Genomic DNA, 8941 nt, shown 5'->3' with positions numbered 1-8941 from the left:
TTAGTTTCACATGTAAAGTTTGGAAACATATGCATTATACAAAAAAAGTTGCCTCTCTTTATCGTTCGATTTTCTTTTTCGTGTTCTTTTGATTTATTCATTTATTCTGTGTAGATAATTATTTTCGTTTTATCAATCAGTTGTATTAACAAATTCGTTTCCTCCTTTTACGCTAGATGCATTTTCTTGGATTGCATAAACTGCAACACTAAGGTTCTCTATGTTTACAAACGAGGATCTGGATGGAGGTCTTCATTTCTGTATACTTTAATTTTTTTATGCGTTTTCTCTAATCGGTATATTTTGGCACCTCATTATCTATTGTTTATTGTTTTGCCTATAATTCTCTGTTCTTTTAACTAGATCTCCATCAAGATCCTCACAAATAGACCACTCTTTCGAACTTCACTGAAGCTTTTGGAAAGTTTATTTTTATATTCAAAGGGTCCAATTTAAAAAATGAAAACAACACGTATCTAATATATAATGTATAAGATATTTTATAAAGTTTATAAGATATCTTATATACATTATGAGATATCTTATAACGTATATATGATATCTTATGAAGTTTATTAGATAACTTATAATTTTTTATTATATAAGATATATAGTTTATAAGATATCTCATATATTTTATAAGATATCTTAATATATAGTTTATAAGATATCTCATATAATTTATAAGATATGTTATAAAGAACAAATTTAATTATATGAGATATCGTCTAAATTATATGAAATACCTTATAAATTATATGAGATATCTTATATAGTTTATTAGATATCTTGAAGTTAGAATAAATAGTAAAACGGCTTGTCATATGAGGGAGTTGAAATCTTAGTTTCTTTATAATTTCAAAATTTATAAACGGACAATTTTGGAAAGGTTTGTTATAAATCATGATAGTCCACCACCAGAGGTATGATAAAATGGTTTGTCATTTATTCTCGTATCGTCTCATTTTTGTCATTTCAAATTTCTCTCATGGTACTTGGTATATTTCCTTCATATGAACTCTCCAAGCTTTTACACGACCATTAACAGGTTTATGTACATAAAGACCAGACATTGGATGTGTCATTTAATTGGGTAGATTCACTTTCTGTCGCAACATTCATTCTTTTTATCTGCAACCTGTCAGAAAATCTGCGGTACTTCTGTATACACTTAATTAGGTCTTTCCACTTTTCTGTGAAAAGACCTATTGTTTTTGTTCTGATAATTATTTTTTTCTTCCGCCAAATTTTGTTATCGGGTAAAATTTTTGTTTCGCAATATGTCGCTAAGATATTTCTTATATAGTATCATACAGTTTATGCGCTTTTTATTTTCACCCATTCTAAGCCGAACAATTTTCTTTGTAAGAGTTATCTCCTTATTCACTGTTTATCAAGTGTGTGCATCTCCTTCGTAACAAAAAAAGATATCGACAAAATTCTTTTTCTAAATTGTTCGTTACATCCTCAGAAATTTTTGGCTAATTTGGATCGAAGCGATTTGATGAAATTTTAAAGGAGTTATCTACCTTTACCAAATAAATTTGTCAGTATGTTTTTTTAACTCTTAAACCGTTAACCGTATAACCCTGGAATCTTTTTATTTGAGGTCCCTGGGTCCTAACTTAGAAAATGAGGTCAGGTCAAAGGTCAAGGTCAAGTTCTCAATTTTGACTTTTCCTTGTTTTTGCATTTTCTCAAACACTTTTAAAGATATCTATGAAACAATAAGTGCAAAATGTTTGCTTTAATGTAATGAAGATATGTTACATTTGGTCTGAAACAATCTAATGGCATCTTATAGGAGTAAGTGCCCCTGAAATGTCTAATTATAAGGTTAATTGATTATTACTTCAACTTGGTTCATTATAAAGCCATATGACCTTTTACAAAAGGTTGGATGACATATGACCTTGAAAAATGACAACCGTAAGTGACCCTTGAGAAAACCGGAAGTAGCCATTTTTGCACCTTCTTCATGGAAAAGTACTCTGAATTCATATATTTTGTAATTTTAATACATTAACTTATCACTGAAGACTAGAAATGACTTTGGATAAACCGGAAATGGCCAATTATCTCCTGGTTTACAAGCAAACGTATATAGAAACTATATATTTTTGGAATCAGTGTGAAAGAAACTATTATATGAAACCGGAAGTTACATTTACTTCACCTGAAGTAGCTAATTATCTCCCTTATTTCACTCAGAAGTATATAGAAACCACTTATTTATCGCATCAGTATGAAGAAACTGATGATAAGATGCCAATTTCAACTTTGAGTAAACACGAACTAGCTTCTTTTCAATAAATTTTAAAATTGCTGTGGAAAGACCTTCAATTGTTCTCTGAACAATTGGTTTTTAATTATGTTAATGGTTATATATAAATCCAATACTTAGTCATGTCAGAGTTTTGTTATATTTTTATGGCGAAACAATGAATGACGGATATCGAGCCTTCAAAGGTTTTAATTCCTTGATTGGTATTGATTTCCGGATGAATTGCGAATCTAGCCATTAACTGGTCAACATGTTTCTCGATAAGGTGATTCTAGCCATTAACTGGTCAACATTTTTCTCGGTAAGGTGATTCTAGCCATTAACTGGTCAACATGTGATTCTCGGTAATGTGATTCTAGCCATTAGCTGGTCAACATGTGTTTCTCGGTAAGGTGATTCTAGCCATTAACTAGTCAACGTGTGTTTATCGGTAAGGTGATTCTAGACATTAACTGGTCAACATGTGTCTCGGTAAGGTTATGTGCATATTTATTACATAACTGATATTCCTTCATTCATCTTTTAAAATTGATTTGAAAAAGGTCCCAGAACACTAAACGCTGCTATGTAGCTAGGAAATCCACACGATGATGCTAGTATAGGGGCATGTTTGTTTTCCGACGTTTATAGCTTGATGGGAATTAATTGTCTGATTTGGTATAAATGAAAAATCAATATTTAGTTGAAAAATGCCGTTTTATTAGTTTTATCTGCCAGTATCCACTTTGAGGAAACAGGAAAAAGATCATTGCATATGACAATCAAAGACGTTTCAATTGGAAAAATTTGGCTCCGAGCATCACTGAAAAGTCATTGCTTATCGAAATGCGCATCTGATGCAGTTAAATCGGTACTGTTGATATCAATTATCAATTCATTATCAAATACATTCATCTTTTATTTTTCTGTAGTCCATGCACCTTCTGACAGAGCTATCTTTCTCAATGGAATAAAATCTCTGGTGGGTTTTCCGAATGTGCTCCTTATTTACAGAGGTTAGACTGTTGTTGCGTATGCAGTATATGTTAAGAGTTTAAAACAAAGAACAATATGCAAGTTAGGTTCAAGATTTTGCAAAGACATGTTTGTGTTTTTTTTCTTTGAAATGTTGTTTTTATGCTTTTACAAAATAAAAATGAACATAATTGGAGGCATTAGTAATACAGAAAATATCCCATAACGGTCTACTAAGTCACCAGAGCGATCGTAAAACATTTTGTTCAGGTTGGTGCTTGTTAGCTGGAAATACTCCCCCCCGTCGCACCTAGTTTAAATTTATGAGTTCAGAGCCATCCAACTGCTTTCTTTTTCGTGTATATTGGCTTTTTATCTGAAAAATATGGATTTCTTACTTGTAAGTTGTAGTATTATGTATATATGCACATTGTCTATGATAAAGGAGCTTTTCCAAAATGCACTCTATTGCAACATAGTTATACTCTAGGTAGGTCTGAAATCTGAATAATTTTCTCTTGTGATTGCTCCATATTTTTCAATTAGTCTATTTTTCCTTTAGTATTTCCAAATTTGGAGGTATGCTGTTTTAATATGTTAGGTTTTTGCCCCCAACGTTGTGCATATAGAAGTCGTCTGAATCTGCAAGCAAATAAACTCATCATATGTACCAGGCTTCAAATTGTGTACGCCAGACGCGCGTTTCGTCTACAATAGTAACGCTCGAATCAAAAAAGTTAAAAGGCCAATTAAAGTACAAAGTTGAAGAGCATTGAGAACCCAAAATTCCGAAAGGTTTTGCTAAATACAGCTAAGGTTATCATTTCCTTGGGTAGAACATCCTTAGTTTTTCGCAAGTTTCTGTTTTCAGTTTTATGAGTAGTTTGCTAACTGGAAATAGGTTAAATCTTGATTATTTGTAATGCTACGGATAGGTTAGAGAATGATAACCTTTTTGTGTGCAAATAATGTGAAATCTGAAAATGTCTTACAATTTAAACCTTTTCGTCTTTCAAATTATGTTTAACTAAACTGTTTAGGCCCATTTAGTTTTTCTGCCGTCACAAATGTGTATATCATTGGCTTCCAAAACTTTGTTTTCGAGCAAGCCTGATAAAAGTCATGCCAGAAACGTGCGTCTTGCGCATCGGAATCGATATAAAGCGTTTTTTTACAACAGTTTGGTTAGTATTGCTGCTGTAGTAGACTACATCAGTTCTACAGTGTACTTCCCTTTGTAAATTGTTGTAAATTAAATTATGTAGTTATACTAAAATATTCCGTTAGCTACTTCCTAAGGCAAATGTCGTTTTTCTTATACTGCTAAAGCCGTTTGATTTCGATGCTCTAAAACTATTTATGCACTTGGCCTGATTAACATTATTTTTGAAACACGATATCAAACATATTTCCAGTAGTTTTGATGCGATCCGATATGAAACATGTTTAACCCGTACGTCGATGCTTTCTTTCTAAGCTTCTTTAAAAGCCTCATGTGTAAGCAAGCATAAGACATAGAACACACAACTATGAGTTATGTAAATGGCAAGAAGTACGTGTTTGTATTATCTTGAACTGTTGGGGGACTTCTTAGTATAACCATGCGTCATAGACAAAATTTATTATTTCTTATCATCAGATTAAGCACTTTGATCTTGCTTTCAGTAACCAGTTGGATCCAGGGTTTGATGTAGGGGAACCATATTTTGACAAAAAAAAATGGTTGTAATTAGGTCTTTCCACTTTTCTTTGGAAAGACCTATTGTATTTGTTCTGATTATTATTTTTTTCTTCTGCCAAATTTTGTTATCGCGTAAATTTTTTGTTTCGCAATATGTCGCTTAGATATTTCTTATATAGTATAATACAGTTTATGCGCTTTTTATTTTCACCCATTCTAAGCCGAACAATTTTCTTTGTAAGAGTTATCTCCCTATTCACTGTTTATCAAGTGTGTGCATCTCCTTCGTAACAAAAATAGATATTGACGAAATTCTTTTTCGAAATTGTTCTTTACCTTCTCAGGAATTTTTGGCTAATTTGAATTGAAGCGATTCGATGAAATTTTAAAGGAGTTATCTACCTTTACCAAATAAATTTGTCGGTATGTTTTTTTAACTTATTAACCGTTAACCGTATAACCCTGGAATCTTTTTATTTGAGGTCCCTAGGTCCTAACTTAGAAAATGAAGTCAAGGTCAAAGATCAAGGTCAAGTTCTCAATTTTGACTTTTCCTTGTTTTTGCATTTTCTCAAACACTTTTAAAGATACATATGAAACAACAAGTGCAAAATGTTTGCTTTATTGTAATGAAGATATGTTACATTTGGTCTGAAACAATCTAATGGCATCTTATAGGAGTAAGTGCCCCTGAAATGTCTAATTATAAGGTTAATTGATTATTACTTCAACTTGGTTCATTATAAAGCCATATGACCTATTACAAAAGGTTGAATGACATATGACCTTGAAAAATGACAACCGGAAGTGACCTTGAGAAACTGGAAGAAGCCATGTTTGCACCTTCTTCATGGAAAAGTACTCAGAATCCATATATTTTGTAATTTTAATACATCAACTTATTACTGAAGACTAGAAATGACTTTCGATAAACCTGAAGTGGCCAATTATCTCCTGGTTTACAAGCAAAAGTATATAGAAACTATATATTTTTGGAATCAGTGTGAAAGAAACTATTATATGAGACCGGAAGTGACATTTACTTCACCGGAAGTAGCTAATTATCTCCCTTATTTCACTCAGAAGTATATAGAAACCACTTATTTATAGCATCAGTATGAAGAAACTGATGATAAGATGACAATTTTAACTTTGATTAAACACGAACTAGCTTCTTTTCAATAAATTTAAAAATTGCTGTGGAAAGACCTTTAATTGTTCTCTGAACAATTGGTTTTTATTTATAATCATTATTTTTTTTTCTTCTTCTTCAGCCAAACCCTTTTCTTGCTCTATAAAGTTGTTTCGTAAGATGTCGCTTAGATATTTTGGATATTATATCAAACGGTTATTGCACTTTTAAAACTCATCTTGTTAAGGCGAAGGCTTTTTATTGTAAGAGTTATCTCCCCAAACACTGTTTTTCTTGTTAGTGTATCTTCTCCGTAACCAAAAAAGATAACAACAAAATTCTTTTTCATATTTGTTCATTACATCCTCAGGAATTTTTGGCTGATTTGGATCGAATTGATCTGGTGAAAATCTTATAGGAGGTATCTTCCTTTATCAAATAAATTTGTCGTAAAGTTTTTGTAACTCGTAAACCGTAAGCTGTATAAACCTATAGTCTCTTTATTTGAGGTCCTTGGGTCCTAACTTAGAGAATTAGGTCAAGGTCAAAGATCAAGGTCATGTTCTGAATTTTGTCTTTTGCTTGTTTTTGCATTTTCTCCGATATTTTTAACGTTATATATATAAGAACTAGTGCAAAATGTTTGTTATATTGGGATGAAGATATGATACATTTGGTCTTAGAAAATCCAGTGACATCTTATTGGAGTTATTGCCCCTGAAATGTTTTATTTTAACGTAAATTGATTATTTCTTCAGATTGGTACATGATAAAGCCATAAGATCTTTTGCAAAATGTTAAGTGACATATGACCTTGAAATATGTCAACCGGAAATGACTTTGGTTGAACCGGAAGTAGTCATTTTTGCACTTATTTCATGTAAAAGTGCATTGAAACCATATATTTTTTGAATGGTCATACATTAACCTATCATTTCAGACCGGACGTGACATTTTATTAACCGGAAGTAGCATATTATCTCCCTTATTACAGGCAAAGGTATATACAAACTTTATTTTTTTGAATCATCGTGAATAAAGCTATCATATGAGACCGGAAGTGACATTTTCTAAACCGGAAGTAGCGAATTATCTCCCTTTGTACAGGCAAAAGTATATATAAACCATATATTTTTGGAATCAGTGTAAATAAAGCTATCATATGAGACCAGAAGTGACATTTTCTAAACCGGAAGTTGGCAATTATCTCCCTTATTTCAGGCAAAAGTCTATAGAAACCATATGTTAATTGAATCAGTATGAAGAAACCTATGATTGGACGCCAATAGTAGCTTTGAGTAAACAAGAAGTAGCTATTTATCAATTATTTAGAAAATTGATGTGGAAAGACCTTCAATTGACTTTTTATTTTTTTCGAATCCGGCCTTGGTAACTGTGAGCATTCTTTAAAGGTTTGTTTGCAGAATAAAGACAACAGACATTTATAATTTTGTATAAAATAAAGGCAACAGTAGTATACCGCTGTTCGAAACTCATAAATCAATAGAGATAAAAACAAACCCAAGTTACAAAGACTATTTTCATATTACCGACTTTTGACTCCGGACTATATAATTTGTCGACTGGTTACCTTGGACATCATGGTACTCGGTCAAGTAAGAGCAACCAATATAAGTAAAATCAAACATTTAATCGGTGTAATTTGAGGGGAAAGTTTACGGTTTTCCGATGATTTTGTAGTGAAAAAAAAATGTAAAGCGAGTAATTTTTCCCAAAAATTGTACCGATTGAACGCTTGGTTTTACTTCTTTAGCTTGCTCTTACCTGACGTGGTACCATGATGTCCAAGGTAACCAGTCGACAAATTATATAATCCGGAGTCAAAAGTCGGTAATATGAAAATAGTCTATTTAAATCATATTTATATTAATTATGGTTAATCTCATACTGATATAGGTCATTGGATTATTCATGGATCTTAATTTGGAGAAAATTAGAGTTATCGTTCTTAATACATGTACGTATGTTTATTGTAAAACATTTGTTGCATGTTGTGCCTCTGTATTTAAGACCGATAATAAAATAATGACACATATCTAGAATAAAAAAAAATAAAAAAAAATAACACACAAAAAAAAAAATGATTCTGCTGTAGAATTGAAATATAAACCGTAAACTAGAATTATATATGGGCCATTTTTAAAAAATGTCGAATTTTTAAATTGCATAATTGATTTAAAGTTACTAATTCAATCAACCCTCTTCATAAGCAAATCAAAACAAACAGTACGTATGGAACAACATATAAAAAAGATGCAATCTTGATAATGTCATACAAGAATATATTGAAACATTTTTTGATAGGTGGTGCAATATTTTGTCTCTCCTGTTACCATATTCAAAAGAAATTTCGGGTTATTTAGAAAAGGTTTCGATAAAATGTTAAGCTTGTTTTTCATAGCCAATAAGATGGTTTTCAAGATTAAAAACTTCTATGTATTTTCATTCTGTGTCAATTTTCCACGTCGTATTGAAAAATGCCTCTAAAAATTGGTTTTCAAGGGTTATAAAAATAACCACCAGCAATGCAAGTCTAAGATAGCAGTTTATAATGTTCAGCATTTTTTTTTCTCTTTCTAATAAACCTAACATCAAGGCAATCAGAAAATAGGGAAACAATCATTTGAAATGTGTTACCCTGACACTGTACGCACAAAAATTACGCAAAAATCGGACTTAAATATACTTTAATCTTATCAAAATAGATCTAAATCGTGTTTATTATTAATGTTCTGACTCATAAATTCTACAAACTTTCATTTAAACACTTACAACTGCATTTTCCTTTAGAAATAACATTTTTAGCATAGGTGTACTGAAAATTCGACATTTTTTTGAAATGACCCATATATTCCTTTGGCACCATCTT

General features: G+C 31.4%; 1 long non-coding RNA gene across 1 annotated transcript; it reads left to right on the top strand.

Annotated features, from left to right (window-relative positions):
- The first annotated feature begins 1248 nt into the window (after window positions 1-1248).
- Window positions 1249-5216, top strand: LOC127715305 (uncharacterized). Its single transcript, XR_007988280.1, has 2 exons — window positions 1249-1315; window positions 5109-5216. It is a non-coding gene; the product is annotated as an uncharacterized LOC127715305 (long non-coding RNA).
- The last annotated feature ends 3725 nt before the right edge of the window (window positions 5217-8941 follow it).

This window comes from Mytilus californianus, unplaced genomic scaffold, assembly GCF_021869535.1.
Source record: "Mytilus californianus isolate M0D057914Y unplaced genomic scaffold, xbMytCali1.0.p SCAF_9, whole genome shotgun sequence".
NCBI classification, from domain to species: Eukaryota; Metazoa; Mollusca; class Bivalvia; order Mytilida; family Mytilidae; genus Mytilus; species Mytilus californianus.
The sequence above is the reverse complement of the archived record's forward strand: the minus strand, read 5'-3'. Positions and strand labels throughout refer to the sequence as shown.